General features: G+C 42.9%; 1 protein-coding gene across 1 annotated transcript in view; it reads right to left on the bottom strand.

The window, feature by feature from the left end:
* pls3 (plastin 3 (T isoform)) overlaps positions 1–25,148 on the bottom strand; it is a 153,540-nt gene extending 128,392 nt beyond the window's left edge. Inside the window, exon 1 of the mRNA XM_068047794.1 lies at positions 25,017–25,148. The gene's annotated coding sequence lies outside the window, so the exon portion shown is untranslated. The remainder of the gene's footprint in view (positions 1–25,016) is intronic.
* Between the last annotated feature and the right edge of the window lie 1,832 nt (positions 25,149–26,980).

Below are 26,980 nucleotides of genomic sequence, written 5' to 3'. Positions count from 1 at the left end.
ATTGAGAGCTTACATTATACAGCAAATAAACTTAAAAATGATCAAAGCAGAGCTGACACAACAGCAAATACACATATATTCTGCTTACTGTAGTGTTTGATTGATCTGAGTTTGATGGTTTTGGTCTGTGTTCACTGGTTTGAATGCTTAGGCCTCCGGGTGGAACGAGAGGGACCAGAAGCTTCCATAAATCAGACAGTTTGAATCTGCTCTCATAGCTACAGGCTGCTGTCAAGACATGTGCTAAAATCTGCAAGACCTTTTATTGTAAATGTTAATGTGCTTTAAATAAACCAGTTGGTTATTTAACGCAGTGTGATATCTGCATTGCTCAGAGTTAAATCAGATATCGAAATTAAATCCAGTAATTCAGGGTAACCATAACACTTACCACTATAGGAAAGTTCCACTTTCTGGGGTCATCTCTGTCCCATCTCTACCCGATTTGCATAACTAATTGAACAATAGCGCATGGGAAGGACTTTATCTTTTAAATGCTCTTTGACTACACAAATATTATTTGGATCTTGTAGCAGGGGTTCCCTACTGTTTCAAATTCATCAGAATCACTGTGTACCAAGGAGTTCAAATTTAGGCAGTTTCTGTTAGAACAAAAGAACCAAAATTCATCTGGCTTGCGTTTCAAAAATTATACAGAATATGAAGCGTTTTTTGAACTTTTGTCAAAGGCAAGTCTGGGGAAGTGCTTATGTGCATCATATTACCAGTAATTTGAAAATATAATCCAATGTGCAGCACTGGTGCTGCTTCACTTTACTCTATAATCACCCAGATCGGAGTTCCTCTCTGTCTTTTGAGAAGGCTGAAGCAATACTTTCTAAGGTGCAGTGAGAGACCAGTAGCTGCAATTCAGGCTTCAATCAGGCAGCATCTTACTACACTGTCTGGGTGAAACTCTTCAGCACTTTTTAAACACCTGGCACTAGAACCAACACTCTTCACTGCATTAACTAGAAGTGATGAGAGACTGCTTACTCATTCAGGTCAGAACTTACACCACATAATTAGTGTTGGCATGAAGCGGATGCTAACAGTGTACCACTAAAATAAAAGCAAAATACTGCGGATGCTGGAAATCTGAAATAAAAACAAGAAATGCTAGAGATACTCAGCAGGTCTGGCAACATCTTTGGAGAGAGAAGCAGAGTTAACGTTTCGGGTCAGTGACCCTTCTTCGGAACTGGCAAATATTAGAAATGTCAAAGGTTATAAGCAAGTGAAGCAGGGGTGGGGCAAGAGATAACAAAGGAGAACGTGTAGATTGGACAAGGCCGGATTAGCTGACTAAAAGGTCATGGAGCAAAGGGAAACAATAGGTTAATGGTGTGTTGAAAGAAAAAGCATTGGTACAGATAGGGTGTTAACGGACTGAAGCTTGAACAACAGCAAGCACAAACATGAAAAAAAAAAGTGGATAAGCAAACTGAACAAACTAAGATGAAATAAAATAAACATACAAAAAAAATGTAAAAAAATGTAAAAAAGAAAAAAATAACTAAAAATAAAAGTAAAATGGGGGGCTGTCATGCTCTGAAATTATTGAACTCAATGTTCAATCTGGCAGGCTGTAGTGTGCCTAATCAGTAAATGAGATGCTGTTTCTCGAACTGGCGTTGATGTTCACTGGAACACTGCAGCAAGCCCAAGATGCGAGCATGAGAGCAGGGGGGAGTGTTGAAATGGCAAGCAACCGGAAGCTCAGGGTCATGCTTGCAGACTGGGCGGAGGTGTTCCTCAAAGCGGTCACCCAGTCTGCATTTGGTCTCCCCAATGTAGAGGTGACCACATTGTGAGCAGCGAATACAGTATACTACATTGAAAGAAGTACAAGTAAATCGCTGCTTCCCCTGAAAGGAGTGTTTGGGGCCAGGGATAGTGAGGAGAGAGGAGGTAAATGGGCAGGTATTACACCTCCTGCGATTGCAGGGGAAGGTGCCATGGGAAGGGGACGAGGTGGTGCTGGTAATGGAGGAGTGGCCCAGGGTGTCGTGGAGGGAATAATCCATTAAGAATGCTGACAGGGGAAAGGAGGGGAAGATGTGTTTGGTAATGGCATCACACTGGAGGTGGCGGAAATGGCAGAGGATGATCCTTTGGATATGGAGGCTGATGGGCTAACAGTGCACCATACTGCACCCTTAAAACATTTGGAACTAGAGAAACCAACTAGTTAATTATAGCCGTGGAATTTCTTTTTATTCATTCCTGGGATGTGGGTATCGCTAGCTAGGCCAGCATTTATTGCCCATCCCCAATTGCCCTCGGGAAGATGGTAGTGAGCTGCCTTCTTGAACCGCTGCAGTCCATGTGGGGTAGGCACACCCACAGTGCTGTTAGGAAGGGAGTTCAAGGATTTTGACCCAGCAACAGCAATATAGTTCCAAGTCAGGATGGTGTGTGGCTTGGAGGGAAACTTGCAGGTGGTGGTGTTGCCACACATTTGCTGCCCTTGTCCTTCTAGGTGGTAGAGATCGCGGGTTTGGAAGATTCAGTCTAAGGAGCCTTGGTGCATTGCTGCAGTGCATCGTGTAGATGGTACACACTGCTGCCACTGTGCGTCGGTGGTGGAGGGAGTGAATGTTTGTAGATGGGGTGCTAATCAAGCAGGCTGCTTTGTCCTGGATGGTGTTGAGTCTCTTGAGTGTTGTTGGAGCAGCACCCATCCAGGCAAGTGGAGAGTATTCCATCACACTCCTGAATTGTGCCCTGTAGATGGTGGACAGGCTTTGGGGAGTCAGGAGGTGAGCTACTCGCCACAGGATTCCTAGCCTCTGATCTGCTCTTATAGCCATGGTATTTATATGACTACTCCAGTTAAGTTTCTGATCAATGGTAACCCCCAGAATGTTGACAGTGGGGAATTCAGCTATTTCATGGGGAGATGGTTAGATTCTCTCGTGTTGGAGATGGTCATTGCCTGGCACTTGTGTGGCGCAAATGTTACTTGCCACTTGTGTGGCGCAAATGTTACTTGCCACTTATCAGCCCAAGCCTGGATATTGTCCAAGTCTTGCTGCATTTCTGCATGGACTGCTTCAATATCTGAGTCGTGAATGGCGCTGAACATTGTGCAATCATCAGTGAACATAAAAGCATTAGCAAAGTCTGTGCTACTTTCAACTCTAATTTATAACTGACAAGCTTCTAAACAAGACTAGAGAACAGGTTCTCAGTAATTGCTAATAAATTGGCTCATGCTATCTCTATAACAATTACTGCACATCCACATTCTCCCAATCCTACGCCAAACATTTCTGAGACGACCATTGCCTAGGGGTACTTCTAGTACGACTTTTCCTTCAGCACAAGGACAATGCCAACCACTAATTTTGAAGACTTACTCATTCTTGCCTTACTGAAATACTGCAGCATACAGAATTATAAATTTTCACTTACAGCTTCCCCAATGATCAGCAACCATGCCACTTAGTACCGCACGGAACTACACAGAGCAGGAAAGTCTCAGTTGTCATTCCTGGTCTTGGCCGAATCATCTATACTGAGGCAGTAGTTGGGCCACGACAAATGATTTTAGCATCCCAACTCTACATCAAGGTAATAACTTCACCCAGGATTCCCATTTGGCAGTCAGGAGTACTATCAGCCTTGGTTATGATCAAGGAAATCGAACTATGACTCTCACTGCCCAGGCCGCCATTTGGAGGAGTGGAGTGCAGATTCACCAGAATGATACTGGGGATTAGAGAGTTAAATTATGTGTACAAGTTGCATAAATTTGGCTTATGTTCTGTTAAGTGTAAAAGTTTGAAGGGTGATCTGATTGAGGTGTATAAAATGTTAAATGTCAGACAGGATAGATACAGAAAATATTTCCTCAGGTGGGGAAATCTATAACAAGGGAGTATAATCTTAAAATTAGATCTAGGCCGTTTAGGAGAGAAATCAGGAGGCAGTTCTTCACACAAAGGATACTGGAAATCATGAATTCTCTCCCTCAAAAGGCTGTGGATGCTGGGTCAATTGGAGCTTTCAAGACAGATTTTTGTTCGCCAAGGGCGTCTAGGGGCATGGAACAAAGATGAGTAAAAGGAGTTGAGGTATAGATCAGCCATGATCTAATTGAATGATGGAGCCAATTCAAGGCACTCGCCTACTCCTATTCCCATGAATAGCCATTAGGCCAGGGTACCAGAGAGTTTCCAGCACCTACAGACATCATGCCAGAGGGCTGCAACTTCATGAAGGATAATAGAGAAAAATCATAGAAATTACAGCACTGGGGGCAGGGGGTGTGGGTAGGGGGAATGCCTATTTCCTACCTGGGCCAGTGCTGTCTTTAAGTGGAGCAGTCTTCCGGAGTTCCATTTTCTGCTGCAGACTTTATAGACCAGAGTTAAGATTTTAATCCGGCTCTATGACATGCAGTTTTAAAATGTGCATCAACCTATTCATCTGAAAGTGGGTTGTTGAAATCCTACTCTTGCTGCAAGTCACATATGATCAATTTTATTGATGAATGTGGAAAAAATAGGTATTTCTTTTTAGCTCAATCCTCAAAATGGCTTTTGCAAATGTATGCTGGACAATGGCTCCTATATCTTGTCTCATTTCCTCTGATGAATATGTTATTCGGTCATTTGGGAACACTATCAAGCACAGCAGTTGTAAACCATGTCTCATCTACAACAAGATAGCTTCGTGTATCTCTCCTGCTCAATGGAAGGTCAGAGTGAACAGGTTAGCTTGGAGTGAAGAACGTTTCTTGCGGGGTGTGACTGTTTCAGCCAGAAAGTGGTCAATCATGTGAGGGCAACACACATATAATGTTCAGCCCCTGTCCCCAACAGAGCTGACTCTGAACAACATTTATCCAACTGGCATCAATGGGAAATATGATACCAGGTTTTCAGCTGTTGTCACACAGTGCAAAACATTATTACAAAGGCAGGCTGCAGGAGGTAACAGGTGCATGTGCACTTTTTAGACAGGATCCCATGTTTCCAGTGGAATACTAGAACAGAGGAGTATTTGGCCAAGGAACACACCATAGGTAATGGATGAGTACAGCTCCAACAACATCCAGTACAAAGCAACCCGTTTGGTCAGCTCCCCATCCACCAGCTTAAACGTTCACTCCCTCCACCACTGGTGCACCATGGCTGCAGTGTGCACCATCTACAAGATGCATTGCAGCAATCCACCAAGGCTCCTTCCACAAACCCGTGACCTCTACCATCTAGAAGGACAAGAGCAGCAGGCACATGGGAATACGACCAGCTCAAAGTTCCTTTCCAAGTCCTACACCATCCTAATTTGGAACTATGTCACTGTTCCTTCCTCATCACTGGGTCAATATCCTGGAACTCCCTCGCTAACAGCACTGTGGGTGTACCTACACCACATGGACTGTAGTAGTTCACAGAGGTGACTCACCACCACCGTCTCAAGGGTAATTAGGGATGGGCAGTAAGTGCTGGCCAAGCCAGCGATGCCCACATCCCGTGAATGAATTTTTTAAAACTACATACTGCCAGCATCGCCTCTACGTCTTGGGCATGAAGCATATAAATAAAAAGCCAAGTAAGTTAAAACAGTTGATCACAAACCATTACAAAATCATCCATTGCTGGAAATAAAAATCATGCATCACCAGGCTTTTCAATCGGAAACAATCTAATTAGGATTAACCCTACAAAAGCACTTTTCAAACACAAGCAGCCATCAGCATGCTTCTGATGTCAATGAGAAGTCAATCTGAGATGCTTAACTTAAATAATGGACAAGATTGCTTTTACAGATACATGAACCCATCAATTTTGAAGTGACTAGGTAAAAGCTAGCTAACTAGTACAACAGATGTACAGTCAGTACACACCTCTGCAGGTAGGAAAGGCTACATAATTCCAAGACAGACTGCATTTGGTAGGGATCTTCAGTTAAGCATTTGTATACTTCTCTTCAGAAAAATCTGCAAGGAACAGCAATCAAAAGAACTTGACTGGTGGGTCTGAGTTTAGCCCTTTCATAAACTTGTTCAAACCTCCTCGGATATATTTGCACTGACTGCATCAACTCACTTTTACTGCCGGTATATATAAATGACTGTCCATGAAAAGACATTAAACAGAAGCCTCAGCTTCCTCTTAGGTGGACATACAAAATCCCATGACAGTATTTAGAAGGACTCTCCGGTGTGCTGGCCAATATTTATCCTTTAACCAATATCACAAATAAGGTTTATCTGGTCATTATTGCATTGCTGTTTATAGGACCTTGTGTGTAACTTGGCTGCCACGTTTCCTACATTACAACAGTGACTACACTTCAAAAGTGGTTGTAAATTGCTTTGGGACATTCTGAGGTCATGAAAGGCACTATACAAATACAAGTCTTTCTTTTAGACATACATGTATACCAGATTAGTCTCTGCTGAAGGGTCTGGCATGAATAAACTTACTTGTCCTCCAAAGTGTCAGCCTCAAAACCCACTTCAAGTCTGCATCAAGCAATGCCCTCTGGAAGACAAGTTAGCCAAAATTGCACCAATACTCCAAATATTGCCTCACCAATGCTCTACATAACGTAAGAATATCTTGCTCGCAGAGAGAGTTAAAAATGGAGATACAAACTGCAGCTTCTGAAGCAAAATACATTGATAGAAAAATGCAGTGAGGGACTGAATGGTCCATTACCCCTCTGAATCACGATAGTCTCGGTTGCTGCAACCTGCCACAAAGATACACAGAGGAGGAGTGGGAGAGTTCTTAGCAAAATGAACAGAGCCTCAGTATGAGCTGACTTTATGTGTTTACCTTCTACATACAAGCTTCTGGTAATAGCACTGGAAAAAGTTTCCAAAATACAACATGATGGCAGATCACAGTCTAATGATAAAATCAAAAATCAGCCAGCTCATATCCAGCAAGTGCTCAAACAACTTATGTTAATGAAACTCAGGCTAGAATGGAATACATTTGGCTGAGACACTGCTGGCCCTGAACCAGAATGCCCACCAATAAATAGCTTCATTTTTTAACCAATTACCTCCACAGTGCTGAATATCAGGAATTCAGTTTATGAGTTTTTAATCATGTAACTGAAGGTTTGCATCCAAGATCATCTAATGCTGAAACTATTCAGCAACAGTCCTAAGGGAGACCTTGCAGCACTTACACTGGCTCCATCACTCTTCAAACTAGATCTGTGGTACTTAATTACCTGGCAGAACACTGAAAATTACTGCAGTTCACAAAAAAACAACAGACAAAATACAGTGATGGTTTAAAAGAACATAAAGTACTGCATTTTCAAATGGGAAGGTTTCATTTTCTTTCAAAGATGATGTGTGAATTATAATCTCCAAGTGAATTACTTGTACTACAGGAATATACACCACGTATCCTATTCAGCGGACAGAACCCATACAGGGTTCATACAGATTTACTAAATCCTCTGCATTATAAACAATTATAAAGATAAGTTGGGGAGTGGTGGGGGGGAGGCTAGCATATCCACATCACATCTGAAGGAAATCTTTTACCTGTAAATAGTTAACGCTATGTAAACTCGTATACTGCTATTGATCAGATGTAGGCCAATAGTGTCAAAAGTCAACTATCCCATCTTCTATGTCATCATTATCCAACTTATAAAGTAACTGCAGCAGAGACTGAACTCTGCAACAGATGTGGACATTTTCTCATTTTATTAAAGTGAAAGGATAAAGGAAAATAACTTCCATTTATAATTATGCCTCATCATGACTTCAGGCTGTCCTCATAATCTTACTTACTTACCATGATTAGGTAGAGTCAGTACGGTTATACGAAAGGGAAATAATGTTAGCCAAATCTGTTAGAGTATTTGAGGGTGTAACTAATAAGGTAGATGAGGGTGAAATCAGTGGATGTAGTATATTTAGATTTTGAGGAGGCATTCAATAAGGTGTCACACAAGAAACTGTAGCACAAGATTAGGGCTCGTGAGATTGGAGGGTATTCTGTTAGAAGGGACTGGGGATTGGACAGAAAACACAAAGTAGGAATAAACAGGTCATTTTTGGAATACAGGATGTAATGAATCCCACAATGATCAGTGCTTGAGCCCCAATTTACAATCTGTATCAATGACTTAGATGAGGGGACTGATTGTAATATATCCAAGATTGTTGCTGATACAAAGCTAGGTGGCAAAGTGAGGAGGATACAAAGAGGCTATGGAGCTATGAGACTGATTATAGATATTCAACTTCAGCTACTACCTTCTTATCCAATGTGGGGAAATGTGAGGTTATTTACTTTGGTAGAAAAAATAATACATTTTTTTGTTTAAATGGAGAGAAACGACTAAATGCTAACTTACAGAGGGATTTGGGTCGCCTTGTACCTGAAACACAAAGTTAACATGCAGCTACAACATGCAATTAGGAAGGCAAATGGTATGTTAGCCTTTATCGTAAGGGGATTCGAATCCAAGAGTAAGGAAATCTTGCTGAAATTACCTAGAGCTTTGATGAGACCATACCTGGAGTACAGTGTACAGCTTTGGTGTTCTAAACTAAGAAAGTATACACCAGCCTTAGGAAGGATGCAACAAAGCTTCACAGGATTGATTCCAGGGATGAACGCACTTCTCTATGAGGAGAGATTGAGTAGAATGGGTTTATATTCTCTGGAGTTTAGAAGAAAGAGCGAATTCATAGAAACACTCAAAATTCTTAGAGGGCTTGACAGGTTAGATGCTGAAAGACTACTTTCCCTGGGAGAGTCCAGAACTAGGGGGGTCATAATGTAAGGATAAGGGTCAGCCATTTCAGGCTGATGAGAAATTTCTTCAGTCAGAGGGTTGTGAATCTTTGCAATTCTCTACCCCAGAGGACTGCAGATGCTCAGTCATCAGTATATTCAAGACTGAAACAGATAGATTTTTTGGCACAACGGGAAATTGGGATAGGGTGGGAAAGTGAGTTGATGTTGAGGTTCAGCCATGATTTTACTGAATGGTGGAGCAGGCTTGATGGGTAATATGGACTACTCCTCCTCCTATTTCTCATCTTTTATTCAGTGCAAGGACTGTTACGGAGGCAAACACGATAGTCAGTTTGCATTCAGCAAAGTCCCATTGGCCACTGAACATGTTTTTGGTTTGTTTAGGAAAAGAACAGCATATGCCAAGACACCAGGAGAATTTCTTGATCTTCTTTGAATAGTGTTGTGGCATTGCTAGTGTCCACATGAGCAAGTCCCATTCAAATGATGACACGCCCAACTATACAACATAACTTCAGTGCTGTATCGAGTGTCAGTCTAGATTACCGGCACAAGTCTTGGAGTGAGGTTTGACTGCAGTACCTTCTGACTCAAAAGGCAAGTGCGCTACTAATTGAGCCAAGCTGACATTTGGGTTCAAATATGCCAAATAGGTTCCAATCATCCCAGTTTGATAGTGTGGCCTGCAAGGACCCGAAAAGATAATTCAGAAACATCAACATCACAACGCACCTGGAATGCGCTCTATCACCAGCAACAAATACAAATACATTTTCCATGGGAACCTCTCCCTATCTCCATCACTGCTTTTTAATAAATTGATAGGCTTTTGATTATTTGCATTGAACATCCAAGCATGTCAAATTATTCCAAGGTTGTGGAGACTTCTCTCGCTAGTATGCAGTAACTTTTCACTATAGGGAAAACAAACCCAAGCATACTGCCCTCTCCCTTCCCCAGATCATATTACACAAGCTCACATTTCAAAGTGCATTGAGCCCCAAGGTAAAACAATGTGTTTTTAAATTCATTCATAGGATGTGACCCTTGCTGGCATTTATTGCCCATCCCTAATTGCCTTCAAGAAGGTGGTAGTGATCCACTTTGTCAAGAAAACACAATAGGCCAAATGAGGAATTTTAATTCATCGGTTGGAAACTTATATTAAACTGTTAATGCAAAAAATCCTACAGTTAACTTTAAGAAAAGTTGGCTGCCAGGCTGGTCACCGCAATTTGCATTTGAACACCTTACACATTCCAAAGCCTCCAACTAGAGTCACATGTCTGATGAGCCTGTACCCAAAACAATGGCTTGCTCTAGTGACTAAATTATCTAAGATTGCTTTCATTAGCACAGTACTCAAGGCAATCCCTGACACATTGACTTTGAAAGAGCAAACCCCTCCAAGTGTAAATATTGGCATCGGGAGGCCTGAGGAAATGGAAACTCTTAACCTTGAATCTCATTAGAAGGTTCCAGCCAATTTACTGAGGCAGTCATGTGACCATCTGTCCATCTTTGTGAAAGCTGGGATTTTCTCTTGGACAAAGACAGACAAAACAAAGACTGAAACTGTGCAGGAGCAGAAAGGCTGCATCCCACTCTCTCTCTCCAGATAGCATCACAAGTTTGAAAACTGTCTGCGACTGCGGACCCTCCAAGTTGACAGATACCAGGGGAAGAGAGCCACCTACAAGTCTGCCTTCAAGAAAACCCTGAGCCAAGTGGGCCAGCCACAAAGTGCACTTCGACCAGCCAGTGACTTCAAGAATACAACAGAATCATCCAACCTCACAGTGTATTAATTTTTACTTATTTATTCTGGACTCTAATCCCACCACAAAGCTACTTCTCACTCTAATCTATTTGTGTGTGTGAGATTCTCATGTGCGTGAATGCGTAGCACTTTTATTATTTTATTTAGATCGAGTTTAGATTTAGAAGTATAATAAACTCACCTCTTTCTTGTTTAAACCCAAGAAAACATGTCCAATTGGTTCTTTCACGATCACAACAAAGGTGAAAGGTAAAACACCCAGAGATGGTAAGCACATCCACTGTTTTAAAAAGGAATAAACCCTGTTGCGGTCAAATAAGAGGAAGGACTAGTGGGGACCCTGACACCCTCCTCACCTGGCCGTAACAGAAATTTGGGGGCTCGGCCGGGCTCGTAACCCAACGACAAACAAGAAATTGGAAGTGGGAAACCAAATTGATCCCTATCAAAATTTTAAAAACTTCAATACAGGTTTTCTTGTGGTTTTCGCTACTAGTGTACTAACATGTCCACAGTCGAGGCCAGTACCTTCCTAAGCCAAAGTGAAATAGCTTGGGACAGGTTAAATACCCTATCTATTGAACAGTTGAGGAATGTAGCTGGGCAGTTATAAATTACTATCCGTCCAATGGCTAGGAGACCTGAAATCGTAAAATTTGTGGCTAACTATTTTGCACTTGAAACTGAAGAACAGGAGACAGGCTTAGAGTCAGATACAGACAGGGTAATGCTAGCTAAGATACAACTAGAATAGAGGGGAGTAGAATTAGAATGCCAGAGAGAAAAAGAACAGAGAGTGCCAAGAAAGGGAAAAAGGGAAGAAAGGGAAATAGAAACAGATTTCCAGAAGGAGGAGGAAAGGGAGTTAAGGCAGCTCGAACAAATTGGGGGGGGGGGGGGGGAAAGAGGGGGAGAGAAAGAGACCCAATACACCCAGTGAAGGCAGGGCTAGTGAGCGAGCTACCCCTAGCTCAGGGCCAACTGCTGAGCTCTCAAAGTTCTCCCAGCTGATACCAAAGTTCAATGAGGGGGATGTGGAAGCATTGTTCGATTCTTTTGAAAAGCTTACAAAACAGCTGAAATGGCCGGCCGACAGCTGGACACTCTTATTACAAAGCAAACTGACAGGAAAACCCATGAGGTTTATCCAGTGTTGCCAGATGAGAGTTCATCAGACTATGAGATGACTGAAAATGCTACACTGAGCACATATGAGCTAGTACTGGAAGCGTACCGCCAGAAATTCCAAACCCTCCGAAAGCAACCTGGACAAACTTACCTTGAGTTTGAAAGAGTTAAGCAGTTTGCTTTTGACCACTGGATATCTGCGACGGGTAGATTGGTGAGGACAAGGTCAAGTAGGTTTTTCCGTTGTGTTAGTTCTCTCCCCTTCTGTCACAGGCCCCAGTTTGGCAGCTATGTCCTTCAGGTGCTACTGAGCCCATTCTGGTGTTGGACATTGAAGTCTCCCCCACAGTGTACATTCTGTGCCCTAGCTACCCTCAGTGCTTCTTCAACATGGAGGAATACTAATACATCAGCTGAGGAAAGGTGGTAGATGGCAATCAGCATGAGGTTTCCTTGCCCATGTTCGACCTGATGCATGAGACTTCATGGGGTCCTGAGTCAATGTTGAGTACTCCCAGGGTCACCTGATCATATACCACTGTGCCACCACTAGTTTGTCTGTCCTGCTCGTGGGACAGGACATACCCAGAGATGGTGATGGAGGAGTCTGATATATTGGCTGTAAGGTATGATTTTGTGAATATGACTACGTCAGGCTGTTGTCTGACTCATCTGCAGGACAGCTCTCCCAATTTTGGCACAAGTTCCCAGATGTTATTGAGGAGGGCCTTGCAGGCTCAACTGGGTTGTGTATGCCTTTGTCATGTATGAATCAGGTCAATGCTGGTCCCAGGTTTATAGCTTTCGTAGCAAATTGATACTGGGTGGCTTGCTAGGCTATTTCAGAGGAGATGTTAAGAGTCAAGCACATTGCTATAGGTTCTTTGTGGTCACAAAATGGCTCTATTCATGCCCAGTTACAGGTAACCTCACAAAACCTGACCCAAGGCAGGTCCTAAAATGCACTGTCAGGCCAGAATATAAGAAGTCCTTTGTCAAAACTGCTCTACACCCGAGCTGCAATTGGTTTCAGCTGGGACACATACAAATAATACTTTTCAAAAAACAAGACAGAAGTGCTCATTCTATTACTTCCATCAAATGTACTTGCCAAAATGTTTCCTCCTAGCCCCCTAAAAAGTACCCTTCAGCACTCAACTGGACTGCTACTTTCTGACTGTTCAAATGTATTTCAGTATGTGATAAGTACTGATTTTGTTGCCACAGTCATAGCTTTACCTCAAGTCAACATTGAATCTTAAAAATAAACACTCTATCAAAACACGTGTAAATAAGATTCCAATTTAAGTCACCTCCCATGTTAAGGAAATACATGTTTGAGTGTCCAAGCAAAACTTACATTTGAATTTTCAGATCCATTTTACCCATAGAGCTCTACAATTTCTGGTGCTGCATCCAGAGCACTCTGGAGAAGAGACAGAATGCAAGACCATACTGCTAGAAGCAACAAATATTTGAAAATTCTTTTACCACAAAATCGTCACGTTGCAAGACAGAAGCTGCTCCAGGTGTGAATAGCTCTTCAAGACACTGGAATTTTTTGTGTCAGATCTTAAGTCTAGTTGAAATCCACACCAGCTCATGTATTGCCCTACATTCAGTTGAGGAACCCAAAGGGAAATTCAAATTATTTACACAAGGCTTCCTTTCAAATATCCCAGAGTCAAATTTCAAGGCAGCTCCTTTAATTATACTTGCACGTTGTGCGACAAGGAATAAGCCGTGGTCTGTCATAAGACATATTACATTCCCATTTAATCTCGATTTGTAAATATTATGGACTTTTCATGAAACAGGGTGGGGTTTGGAGGGAGGAGAACTGCTGCTCAGAAGCAATGGTCAAGCTTTTAGCTCAATTTGGGCTTGAGCACAAAAATCAAGGCTGACACTCCAGTGTAGTACTGAGAGAGTGCTGCACTGTCAGAGGTGCTGTCTTTTGGATGAGACATTAAACCAAGGCCCCATCTGCCTGCTCGGGCACACGTAAAAAATTTCGCGGCACTATTTTGAAGAAGAGCAGGGGGGTTATCCCTGGTGTTCTGACCAATATTTATCCCTCAATCAACATCACAAAGACAGATTATCTGGTCATTATAACATTTTGTGAGTTTGCTGTGCGCAACTTGGCTGCCATGTTTCCTACATTACAACAGTAGTTACACTTCAAAAAGTATTTAATTGGCTGTAAAATGCTTTGAAACCTCTGGTGGTCCTGAAAAGTGCTATTTTTTCATTCCTTCACGGCCAACCCCTTTAGTCTCAGTATCAATTTTTTGCAGGATAAATGTCCTTACCAAATTGCTTCAACCAATTCCTAAAACAGAAGCTGTGCACTTATTTCATTGCTGTTTTGGGAGCTTACTGTGCATAAATTAGGTAACACTTTCCCTACATTATAACGGTGATTAAAATTCAAAAGTACATAATTGACTGTAAAGTGTTGCGGGATGTCCTGAGATTGTGAAAGGCACAATATAAATGCAATTTTTTTTCTTTTTCATTATATTTGGAGGTATTAAAATGCATTTTATATCTTAGTTTCTAGTTGTGGTACCTTCACTACTGGCTGAGGAGATTATAGAACAAAGAACAAAGAAAGTTACAGTACAGGAGCAGGCCCTTCGGCCCTCCAAGCCTGCGCCGATCCAGATCCTCTATCTAAACCTGTCGCCTATTTTCTAAGGGTCTGTATCTCTTTGCTTCCTGCCCATTCATGTATCTATCTAGATACATCTTAAAAGACGCTATCGTGTTCGCATCTACCACCTCCGCTGGCAACGCGTTCCAGGCACCCACCACCCTCTGCGTAAATAACTTTCCACGCATATCCCCCCTAAACTTTTCCCCTCTCACTTTGAACTCGTGATCCCTAGTAATTGAATCCCCCACTCTGGGAAAAAGCTTCTTGCTATCCATCCTGTCTATACCTCTCATGATTTTGTACACCTCAATCAGGTCCCCCCTCAACCTCCGTCTTTCTAATGAAAATAATCCTAATCTACTCAACCTCTCTTCATAGCTAGTGCCCTCCATACCAGGCAACATCCTGGTGAACCTCCTCTGCACCCTCTCCAAAGCATCTACATCCTTTTGGTAATGTGGCGACCGGAACTGCACGCAGTATTTCAAATGTGGCCGAACCAAAGTCTTATACAACTGTAACATGACCTGCCAACCCTTGTACTCAATACCCCGTCCGATGAAGGAAAGCATGCCGTATGCCTTCTTGACCACTCTATTGACCTGCGTTGCCACCTTCAGGGAACAATGGGCCTGAACACCCAAATCTCTCTGTACATCAATTTTCCCCAGGACTTTTCCATTTACTGTATAGTTCACTCTTGAATTGGATCTTCCAAAACGCATCACCTCGCATTTGCCCTGATTGAACTCCATCTGCCATTTCTCTGCCCAACTCTCCAGTCTATCTATATTCTGCTGTATTCTCTGACAGTCCCCTTCACTATCTGCTACTCCACCAATCTTAGTGTCGTCTGCAAACTTGCTAATCAGACCACCTATACTTTCCTCCAAATCATTTATGTATATCACAAACAACAGTGGTCCCAGCACGGATCCCTGTGGAACACCACTGGTCACACGTCTCCATTTTGAGAAACTCCCTTCCACTGCTACTCTCTGTCTCCTGTTGCCCAGCCAGTTCTTTATCCATCTAGCTCGTACACCCTGGACCCCATGCGACTTCACTTTCTCCATCAGCCTACCATGGGGAACCTTATCAAACGCCTTACTGAAGTCCATGTATATGACATCTATAGCCCTTCCCTCAATCAACTTTGTCACTTCCTCAAAGAATTCTATTAAGTTGGTAAGACATGACCTTCCCTGCACAAAACCATGTTGCCTATCACTGATAAGCCCATTTTCTTCCAAATGGGAATAGATCCTATCCCTCAGTATCTTCTCCAGCAGCTTCCCTACCACTGACGTCAGGCTCACCGGTCTATAATTACCTGGATTTTCCTTGCTACCCTTCTTAAACAAGGGGACAACATTAGCAATTCTCCAGTCCTCCGGGACCTCACCCGTGTTTAAGGATGCTGCAAAGATATCTGTTAAGGTCCCAGCTATTTCCTCTCTCACTTCCCTCAGTAACCTGGGATAGATCCCATCCGGACCTGGGGACTTGTCCACCTTAATGCCTTTTAGAATACCCATCACTTCCTCCCTCCTTATGCCGACTTGACCTAGAGTAATCAAACATCTATCCCTAACCTCAACATCCGTCATGTCCCTCTCCTCGGTGAATACCGATGCAAAGTACTCGTTTAGAATCTCACCCATTTTCTCTGACTCCACGCATAACTTTCCTCCTTTGTCCTTGAGTGGGCCAATCCTTTCTCTAGTTACCCTCTTACTCCTTATATATGAATAAAAGGCTTTGGGATTTTCCTTAACCCTGTTTGCTAAAGATATTTCATGACCCCTTTTAGCCCTCTTAAATCCTCGTTTCAGATTGGTCCTACATTCCCGATATACTTTCAAAGCTTCGTCTTTCTTCAGCCTTCTAGACCTTATGTATGCTTCCTTTTTCCTCTTAGCTAGTCTCACAATTTCACCTGTCATCCATGGTTCCCTAATCTTGCCATTTCTATCCCTCATTTTCACAGGAACATGTCTCTCCTGCACGCTAATCAACCTCTCTTTAAAAGCCTCCCACATATCAAATGTGTATTTACCTTCAAACAGCTGCTCCCAATCTACATTCCCCAGCTCCTGCCGAATTTTGGTATAGTTGGCCTTCCCCCAATTTAGCACTCTTCCTTTAGGACCACTCTCGTCTTTGTCCATGAGTATTCTAAAACTTACGGAATTGTGATCACTATTCCCAAAGTAGCCCCCTACTGAAACTTCAACCACCTGGCCGGGCTCATTTCCCAACACCAGGTCCAGTATGGACCCTTCCCGAGTTGGACTATTTACATACTGCTCTAGAAAACCCTCCTGGATGCTCCTTACAAATTCTGCTCCATCTAGACCTCTAACACGAAGTGAATCCCAGTCAATGTTGGGAAAATTAAAATCTCCTATCACCACCACCCTGTTGCTCCTATATCTTTCCATAATCTGTTTACATATTTGTACCTCTATCTCACGCTCGCTGTTGGGAGGCCTGTAGTACAGCCCCAACATTGTTACCACATCCTCCCTATTTCTGAGTTCTGCCCATATTGCCTCACAGCTCGAGTCCTCCATAGTGCCCTCCTTCAGCACAGCTGTGATATCCTCCTTGACCAGTAATGAAACTCCTCCACCCCTTTTACCTCCCTCTCTATCCCGCCTGAAGCATCGATATCCTGGGATATTTAGTTGCCAATCATGCCCTTCCCTCAACCAAGTCTCAGTAATAGCAATATCATCATACTCCCAGGTACTAATCCAAGCCCTAAGTTCATCTGCCTTACCTACTACACTTCTTGCATTAAAACAAATGCACCTCAGACCACCAGTCCCTTTGCTTTCATCATCTGCTCCCTGCCTACTCTTTCCCTTAGTCACTCTGACTTCATTATCTAGTTCCTTACAGGCTTTAGTTACTACCTCCTTACTGTCCACTGACCTCCTCATTTGGTTCCCATCCCCCTGCCACATTAGTTTAAACCCTCCCCAACAGCGTTAGCAAAAGCACCCCCAAGGACATTGGTTCCAGTCCGGCCCAGGTGTAGACCGTCCAATTTGTAACAGTCCCACCTCCTCCAGAACCAACCAAGAAGATGAACAACATCTTGAGGTTGCGAGAGGCGCCACATAAATACAAGTCTTTCATTGGCTCTGCTTCGTTCTCCCCAATACCCTGCTGGAAACTGGAAATTCAGTGAGGGAACTATGGCAGTGAAAGGGTATCCAGCAACTGCACCTACACACACATCGTCAATTCAAACAGCTTGTCGTAAGAACAATGAAGGAGTTTTGCCTTCAGCGATATGTCGTAGATTCCTTAGTCATAAGGAGTAAAAAAAAAAGCTGCATACAGAATCATATCCCAAGCTGAGCTTAATACAAACGTTCCAAAATTCATCTGCGATCTGTTAAACCTGAGGCAGCTGCCATCCAATTTTTGAAGAATAGAGTATCTGTTTTGTTCCATTATTTGTACAGTTATTTTCAAAACGTCATCAACAGTTCCTCAAATCTAGGAAGCCCCAGTAACCCATTTTAGGGATATTTTGCCTCCATTTCGGCATTAACTGTGACTCAGTGGTGGCACTCGTGTCTGAATCAGCAGGCTGTGAGCTCAAGTCCCAATTCCGAGACTCAAGTACAAAATCTAGGTTAACACTCCAATGCAGTACTGAGGGAGTGCTGCAGTGTCAGAGGTGCCACCTTTTGGATGCAACATTAAACTGAGGTCCTGTCTACCCTCTCAGGTGGACCTAAAAGATCTAATGGCGTTATTCAAAGAAGAGCAGGGGTGAGAGTTCTCCTCTTCTGGCCAAATCTAACCCTCAACCATATTATTAAAACAGATGATCTGGTCATTTATCTTGCTGCTGTTTGTGGGATCTTGCTGTGCACATATTGGTTGCTACATTTTCCACATTACAACAGTGATTATGTTTCAGAAGTACGTCACTGGTTGTAAAGCATTTTGGGACATCCTGAGGTGGGGGTCTTTTATTTGACCACGGAGCCCTCACAGCTGAGCCTGGTCACGTTCTCTGGTGATAATATGTGTACTGTCCAGCAGAAGACACTGCTGCCTTCCCTTTCTCTCGCAATCGTACAGCCCAAGACCAATTTTAACACTCTTACTGCCATCGCAGCTAGGATCATCTAATTCTGCACAAACTGGGACTTTGGAACTGGAACCTTCTCATCTGCATAATGAAAGTACACAGCTACATTTTTAAAAAGAAATTGGAAGAATGTCTTCATTTGGTCAGACATCTACCGGAGAAACTTGAACTATTGCTTCCTGGAATCCATTGGACAGTCCGGATTACTTATAATTTGGTATAAGATGGTTCACGTCAGTGTTCAATCTAACCTTCAGCCGAGCTACTCACCCCATTTCTTCATCATCACAAAGACCACCTACTTTGACCACTGTAATATCAGCTGCAACCCTCATCCATATCTTCGTCACCTCAAGACTCAACTGTTCTGATGCTCTCTCTCCCGGCCAGCCTCCCATCCTTCCCCTTCTAAACTTCAACACATTCAAAGCTCTGCGGTCCGTAACTTCTCCCATACCTCTTGCAACAGATTCCATTCATTCATCACTCATCCTCTTGATCCAAAGTGTCACCCAGTCCCTCAATACCTCAAATTTTAAATTCCCATTCCTACCCTTCATGGCTTCGTCCTTCCCTATCTTGATAACTTCCACCCCTGATAATCTCTGGAATTCTCTGTTCCTCTGACTCTGATCTTCTCTTCACCCACAATCAATGGCCATGCTTTCAGCCCCTGAGGCACCATGCACTGGAATTCTTTCTACCTCTCTTCCTTTAAGGTCCTACTTCAAACCTTTCTCTCAGACCAAATTATTGACCATTCCTCCTAAAATCTCATTTGGCTCTGCGTCCATTTTGTTTTGATTACACAAGTACCGGAAGTTCCTTGAGAAGTTTTTCTGCCTAAGCAGTGCTATATAAAAAACACACATTCTTGTTTGTTAGCAGTCCGAACACTGTCACATCAACCCAAAACAGCCCAGAAAAGTGAGAAGAAGGGTGTAGTCTGAACACAGCATTAGTCACTGCTAAAAACTGCAAGTTTAAAATTTTAAACCACAGTTGTGACACAGAAAATGGAACTTGTATAATTTATACATTTTTTGAAATATACGTCCAATGTAACATTTATAATCTGAAGCCTAATTGGAGGATGATAAAGAAGTAGCTACTTCTTAGAAACAGTCCTACTTGAAGCGTACTGCCTGAGTTAAAGTCTGGTTTGGGTATAAAATTAAAACCCGAACCAGGCCCCAAGTCCTTTAATTTTTTTAAATGCCCAACCCGAAAATAACAAACATTAATGAAACAGAAAAAAATTGTAGATTAAAACAAAAACAGTATAGTCCAGCCCGACCCAACCCAAGCCCGAATGCTGGACACAGAATACACACCCCACCCGAACCCAACACATGCAGTCGGGTTTGGTCCGGGTAGCCAGGCTTTAGCCTGAGCAGCAAACTGAACTAAATGTATAGAGTTACAGATTAACTGCTACATATGTTTAAACAAAAGCCCCCTTTCATCCCTCTGTCTAGTAGCTAAGCTAGTCAACTGGAAGTGTACAGCACACAAACAAAATTGGAGTAGCAACTGTTTCATAATGTACTTATTTACTATCAGGCAATGAGTGGATTTAATCCTGACTTCTCATTATCAAAGTAGCAAAACTCACGGACAACAGTTATAAATAAACAAATTAAATGCAACTTTAATACTTTAAAAGTTTAGAGGTTTTCCCACTTGTACAACACAACGCAATTTAATCGACTGCACCATCATTAGGCAAACATCAAAATACAACAGGACCGAACCTTTTGGTATTTAAAGAACAGTAGCGTATATCACCCCATATAACAGGCCATACTGTGATTTTAGAGAATCAGAATACACCTAGTACATCAGACCCAATGGAATGCAATGCAGCTTCGCCCTACAATCCACAGAGTAGAACATAAAATTGCAGCGTCACCAAATACATCACATCTAATTAGCATAGCAGCACTATGCGACAATGTACGGGATCCAACTGCACATATTTAATGCTATCTAATCTATTACAGGAAAGAAAGACTTTTCAAATACAAACTGTTCTAATTTTACATGTGGTAGATAGCTCCAATTATTAATTCAATTTGCATGCAGCACATTAAATCAAGTAGAGCTGAGTTCTATGAACACTCAAAACAAATTTACATTAGCAGGTTCAGAGGACACCATTCAAAACCTGTGAGGTCACGACCTCAGGTCTTCAATGCTCAGCACAATGCCAACATTAAGTTGGTTGGTTTTGATTGTGTGGCTGACAGAGGTCATGATCCAGTTTGGTGTTTTAAGCTTTTTAATCAGACAATGCTACTAAGTACCATGGGCAGAGCTCTCGTCTGACTGAGAAGGTCGTGGATTCAAATCCCACTCCAGAGGCTTAGACAAAAAAATTAGACTGATACTCCAGTGCAGTACTGAGGGAGTGCTGCACTGTCGGAGAGGCCACCTTTCAGATGAGACCAAAGAACCATCTCCCTTTTCAAGTGCACGGAAAAGTTTCTATTGCACTATTGAAAGAGGAGCAGGTGAGCCTTGTTGAATATTTGCCCTTCAAACAACATCACGAAAACAGATAATCTGGCCATTTATCTCTGCTGTATGTGGGACTTCACTGAGTGCAAACTGGCTGCTGAATTTCCCCACAACACTGACTACACTTCAAAAGGACTTCCTCAGTTTTTTAAAAATGTATTTTGTTTCAATGGATGAAGCCAAAGTGTCCACCAGAACGGCTCACATGTAGGAATAGGAGCAGCTGATGACAAAGAATTAAAGAAGATTTTCAAACAAGCCAATCTGTCAGTCATTAAAATTAGATTAAGTTTTTGAAACCTGTTACTCAACCGTAACTTGGTTATTCATTCAAATGTCATCTTATGATGCCAATGCCAAAAATTTCATAACTGATTTTAATAAGCAGCCACACCTTCAAGGTGTACATTTAAATAGGGCAGTCACTGAAGTGCGTCAATTCCACCTCTCCCCTTTACTCCACCCACAACAATAAAGCAGAGATTTTTTATACATAAAGAAGCAACTTAAACAGTTGCTGTGCGATTGGAACTGCAATACACAACATCTACAGCAATAGTCCACACCATTCCTCTCCACTGCCTTTCCCTGGGGTCCATCCCAATGCCCAAGTCTCTCACAGTGCTGCTCTGACATGTCCTCACATAAGAATAACTCTTGCAATGGTTTCTTCTGCCATATCCACAGACTGACCGCCAGGGTATCACAATATTCCATCCTGACCCTCTCTACTTCCTAATCTGTGTTGTCACTCAACAACATCCATAACGACAGGGGCAGCTTCTATATATGTGTGTGATACCCAGAGCTACCTCTCTACAATCCTAGATTCTGCACCAGTCCACCATCAATTTGTGGATTGACAATTACTTCCTGTAGTTTAACACCTTAGATCTCAATTTCATTCTGCTTACAAATTGTTTGCTCAGACTGAACCCAACAGTGCCCAACCTCAGCATCCTCTTCTACCCCCAAGACCAGATCTGTGCTGTCAGAAATCCTACATGATGTTCAGTCATGGGCGAGCTTTAATATCTGCCAATTGAATATGAGGACAAGATGCAGACATTGTTTTGGCCCTGCAAAAGGTTTGTGCACTTGCTAGTGGCTCCATCCCCCTCCCTGGCTGCTCACTTAGGCTGAACCAATCTTGGATCAATGCAGAAATTGACCTTTATCCCAACCCCTCACTGTCATCACATCATCTGCTCCATCCCTCCACAGCCAAACTCTTCTGGCACCTCTATATTCGTCCAATGCAATGTCAGCTGTGGCTCAGTTCGTAGCACTTGCACCTGAGTCACAAGATTCAAGTCCCGCTCCAGGGCTTGAGCACAAAAATCTAGGCTGACACTCCAGTGCAGTACTGCGGCAGCGCTGCACTGTCGGAGGTGCCGTCTTTTGGATGAGATGTTGAACCAAGGTCCCATCTTCTTGCTCAGGTGGATGTAAAAGATACCATGGCACTACTCCAAAGAAGAGCAGGGGAGTTATCCCCAGTGTCCTGGCCAATATTTAATCAAACAATATCACAAAAAGCAGATCAAGTCATTATCACATTGCATACTGGCTGCTGCATTTCCCAAAACTGTGATGACACTTCAAAAAGTACTTAATTAGCTGTAAAGCGCTTTGAGACGTCAGGTGGTCATGAAAGGTGCTATATAAATGCTAGTCTTTCTTTCTTTTCCAAAGCTCTCCATTTCTTCACATACTTGAACTTGTCCAGAATGCAGCCACTCAACCTGCATCACACTAAGTCCTAACCATCTCTGCTAACTCCTGCCCAGGTCTGACTCCCACCTGTTGGAAGCACCTTGTGGACATTTTTCTATGCAAATGGTGTTATATAAACACAATCTGTTGTTAAACACTGGGTTAAGCCGAACTACAAGAATGCAGCAATGAAAATTTAATTATACAAGAACCTTTTCGATACATGGAAAATTTGTTGTAGTTACCATCACATTTCTCTTAAACAAGATATTCAAACCTCTTCCCCAATATATTTTAAAATCATATTTATATAGCTCTTTTCCACAACTTTTAGGGCATCCCCAAATACTTCATACACAATTACTTTGAAACAAAGTCCTTGTTGCTATGCATTATGGCTGCCCACCCTCCAGAATTGCCTTGGAGTCTCCAGGATTTAAAGATTAATCCCCCAGACACTGCAGCAAGCAACCCAGGGGAGAAAAAAAATACAGGAGAATTAAGAAATGTTGGTTTTCCTTTTCCATTTTCTTTGAATGCTTTTGTTTGAGTTATAAAAACACTAGACATGGAGAAAAACAGCTGTTTGACTGATACTCGAGAATCATCCAATCAGGTAATGAAGAACCTATTCGCAATACAAATTGGCATGGGACTGGCACTGCAAATATGGGCATATTGTGTGGGGGGGGGGTGAAGTGGGAACATGGGGCAGAGAACTTAGAGGCAGGAAGTTATATGATGAAAACTCACCAGGATATGTTCAAATTTGGAAACCCTGTGCAAGGTCCCCCACAAACTGATTACTGAACAACTGGTTAATTTGGGAGCAGTGATTCAGGAAGGAATGTTCACCAGGGCATCAAATTCACTGTTCAAGAATAAGATAATGTTTGAATATTGCCACAAGATCTTTAACAGGCAGAACCTCAATTTAACATCTCATCCAAAGCACATCACCTCTGCTAATGCAGCACTCCCTCACAGCACTGAAGTGTCAGCCTAGATTATGTGCTTAAGCCCTAAAGTGGGATGTGAACCATGACCTTCTGTCCCAGAGACAAGAGGGCAACCCACTGATCCAAAGTAACACCTATTTACCCCCCTTGTTATCCCAGTTTGTCATCTCCTCCCCACTATCTCCATCAAGCAATGGCAGATGCTCTTCATGTTATGTCAATACTGTTACAGCCTGCATTCTCCCCCATGGATACCCTCAAACAAAACACCCTGCTACAAAACATCCAACAGCAGTTTACACGGTAGCAATTTATCAAAGAAAATGAGGCTGTGGGATACAATAATGTTTAAATAATTCTTTCAGCACAGTAACTCTCCTAAGAATTCCGAGAGAAACCAGTTCCATCAGAGACTGTACCATTCAAAAACAGCATTACTTAAAAAGCTGAGTAATGGTCTGGCCTGCCTCACTTGTTTTCCCAAATTCAAATACTACAGTCCACCAACAGTCATTTCCCTCGAGAGGTATACTTAAGTTCTACACGAAGCACCACAGACACACACACACAGTTTAAGAATTAATGCCCCATTGGCAGGATCCACCCTCAATTCTCCCTATACTGTGACTAATGGGTTTGAATTGGTAGTTGAGAATCTGAGCAGCAGAAGGAATCTCAACCATTTCCTCTGTAATCACGAGCTTAACTCACTACGTTTAAATACCCAACAATTACATTGCATTACTGGCAGCAAGAACAGCAATCCAACTTTAAAACAAAAGGTATAGCAGGCGCCGCCTTCACAGATCCCAAATTAGCAAAAACAAACAATTGATAAAAACACTTGATATAAAATTTGAGAGTGTTTATTTTAAGCAGGGCGGGAGGAATGAATCCCAAGTCTGAGTGAAGATTCTTGATCCCGATTATTACTCAACATCCAGTTTGTTTTTCAACTTTAAAAAAAAGTTTAAAATCAGAACGTTTTGTTTTCAGTTCAGTGAGACTGACATACTCGGCTGCTGTACGTGGCAGACAAGATATTGATCAGAGGCGCCTTAAACACTCACTCCTGACAGTGACGGAAAGCAAACTCGACTTTTGCAAGCAACACATCTCAAACTATTCCAGCGCATTTTCAAAGTCGGGGACTGGCCATTTTCCCAGCACTTTGAGGTAGTGAGTTACAGACACACACACAGAGGTTTCTCATCAAACCTGGCTGCATCCCGCGCTCTTCATCATGTCCCTTGTGAGGCCCCCTCCATCCCCAACTCCTCACTCACTCACACAGCCTCCGGCTCAGCACCGGGACCCTCGGCAGAGGTGACAGACCCCGGGCTGCTAACACCCGCCCTCACGCTAAGGAAACCTCGATACTTACAACTTCAAGGAACTTTCTCTGTCTACAACCCGCGACTTCTCGCTGCCAGTCCGCAGGGTGAGAACACCGCACCGACCCGCGGAGATTCAGATACTTCGTGCGCTGCCCGGGGCCAAGCAGGAACAGGTTACCCCGCCTCCCAGCGGCGCTGATTGGGCAGCGGCCACCAGGCGCACCAATCGCCCGGCGGGATTCCCACAGTGCTGATGGTTGATTGGTCGGTCGGGCTGTCCATCAGGGTGGTGCTGTTACCTGAGGGAGAGTCCATGCTCGTGGGTCAGTGAGTGAGCTGGGCGAAGATGGGGAGCCCAGAGCACAGCTCACACCCCATCCCAACCACCCACTTACTTTTTGCCTCTTACTTGAACCCTGAAGGGAAACACTATTGCCCCACTGTCATTAAACAAAAAGATCTAACAAAAGTGCCCCCTTTTTAAGAGGGGGCACAACTAATAAAACACCACATCATAATAAGACGAAACTTAGCATTTGAAATGATTATGTTGCCACCCCTGTCAACCACACACTTCAGTCCCTGTGGTGTCCACTGGTCACAGAAGGCCTCAAGCATTCTAGCATACACCCCACATTCCTTCTGCAGGCCACCTAGGCACAGACAAAGCCACAGGAGAGGCAAGCATCACTTTGTTTTTACTTTTTCCTAATTTTGGAGATCTTCAAAGTTCTATTCACACTCCAGTGGCAAATCTGTTGCTAACCTTCTATAATAGCATGCAAAAAGAACCTTCACGACCCCAAGTTGGAAATGAACTGAAAACAGAAAATGCTGGAAATACTCAGCAGGTCAGGCAGCATCAGTGCAGAGAGGAACAGTGTTAATGTTTCAGGTCAATAACCTTCTTTCATCGGACCTGAAACGTTTATGCTGTTTCTCGCTCCAAAGATTTTGCCTGACCTGCTGGATATTTGCATCATTTTCTGATTTTACTTCAGATTTCCAACATCTGCAGTGTTTTGCTTTGGTAAATGAACTGCCTTTGTCTCCATCAACTTGCTTAAACATCAGTTTGCTCTTTTAACTGCTCAATGGTTCAATCGTGCCCTTTTCCCACAGGATGGATAGAGATGAGGAAGGCCATCCAGAAGGAATTTGGTTTCCACACCACAGCATTGAATTTAAATGATTCCAGGGATCATCCAACTACATCACCCCAGTAATCAACAACTCACATTTGCATAACATCTTTACTATGATTAAAAAGGCCCAAGGCACTTAACATGGAAGAGATTGGAAGAAAGACTAGCATTTCTATCATGCCTTTCTTGACCTCAGGACATCCCAAAGCACTTTACAGCCAATGAAGTACCTTGAATGTGTAGTCACTATTATAATGTGGGAAACACAGCAGCCAATTCACAGACAGCGAGGTCCCACAAACAGCAATGAGATAATGACCAGATAATCTGTTTTAGTGACATTGATTAAGGTACAGTGGCAGCAGTGTGTACCATCTACAAGATGCACTGCAGCAACTCACCAAGGCTCCTTTGACGCCACCTTCCAAACCCGCAACCTCTACCAGCTAGAAGGACAAGGGCAGCAGATGGATGGGAACACCACCGCCTGCAAGTTCCCCTCCAAGACACACACCATCCTGACTTCGAACCATATTGCCATTCCTTCACTGTTGCTGGGTCAAAATCCTGGAATTCCCTTCCTAACAGCGCTGTTGGTGTACCTACACCCCAAGGACTGCAGTGGTTCAAGAAGGCAGCTCACCACCACCTTCTGAAGGGCAATTAGAGATGGGCAATAAATGCTGACCTAGCCAGCGACACCCACATCCCACAAACGAAAAAAAAAAATGTTGCCCTGGACATAAGAGAGATCTCCCCTGATCTTCTATTACATCCACCTGAGAGGGCAGATAGTACCTCAATTAATATCTCATCTGAAATACAGTGCCTCTGTCAGTGCATTTTTCTGAGTACTACACTAGAGT

This window comes from Heterodontus francisci, chromosome 15 (genome assembly GCF_036365525.1).
Source record: "Heterodontus francisci isolate sHetFra1 chromosome 15, sHetFra1.hap1, whole genome shotgun sequence".
Lineage (NCBI taxonomy): Eukaryota > Metazoa > Chordata > Chondrichthyes > Heterodontiformes > Heterodontidae > Heterodontus > Heterodontus francisci.
This window is presented reverse-complemented; position numbering and strand designations above follow the sequence as displayed.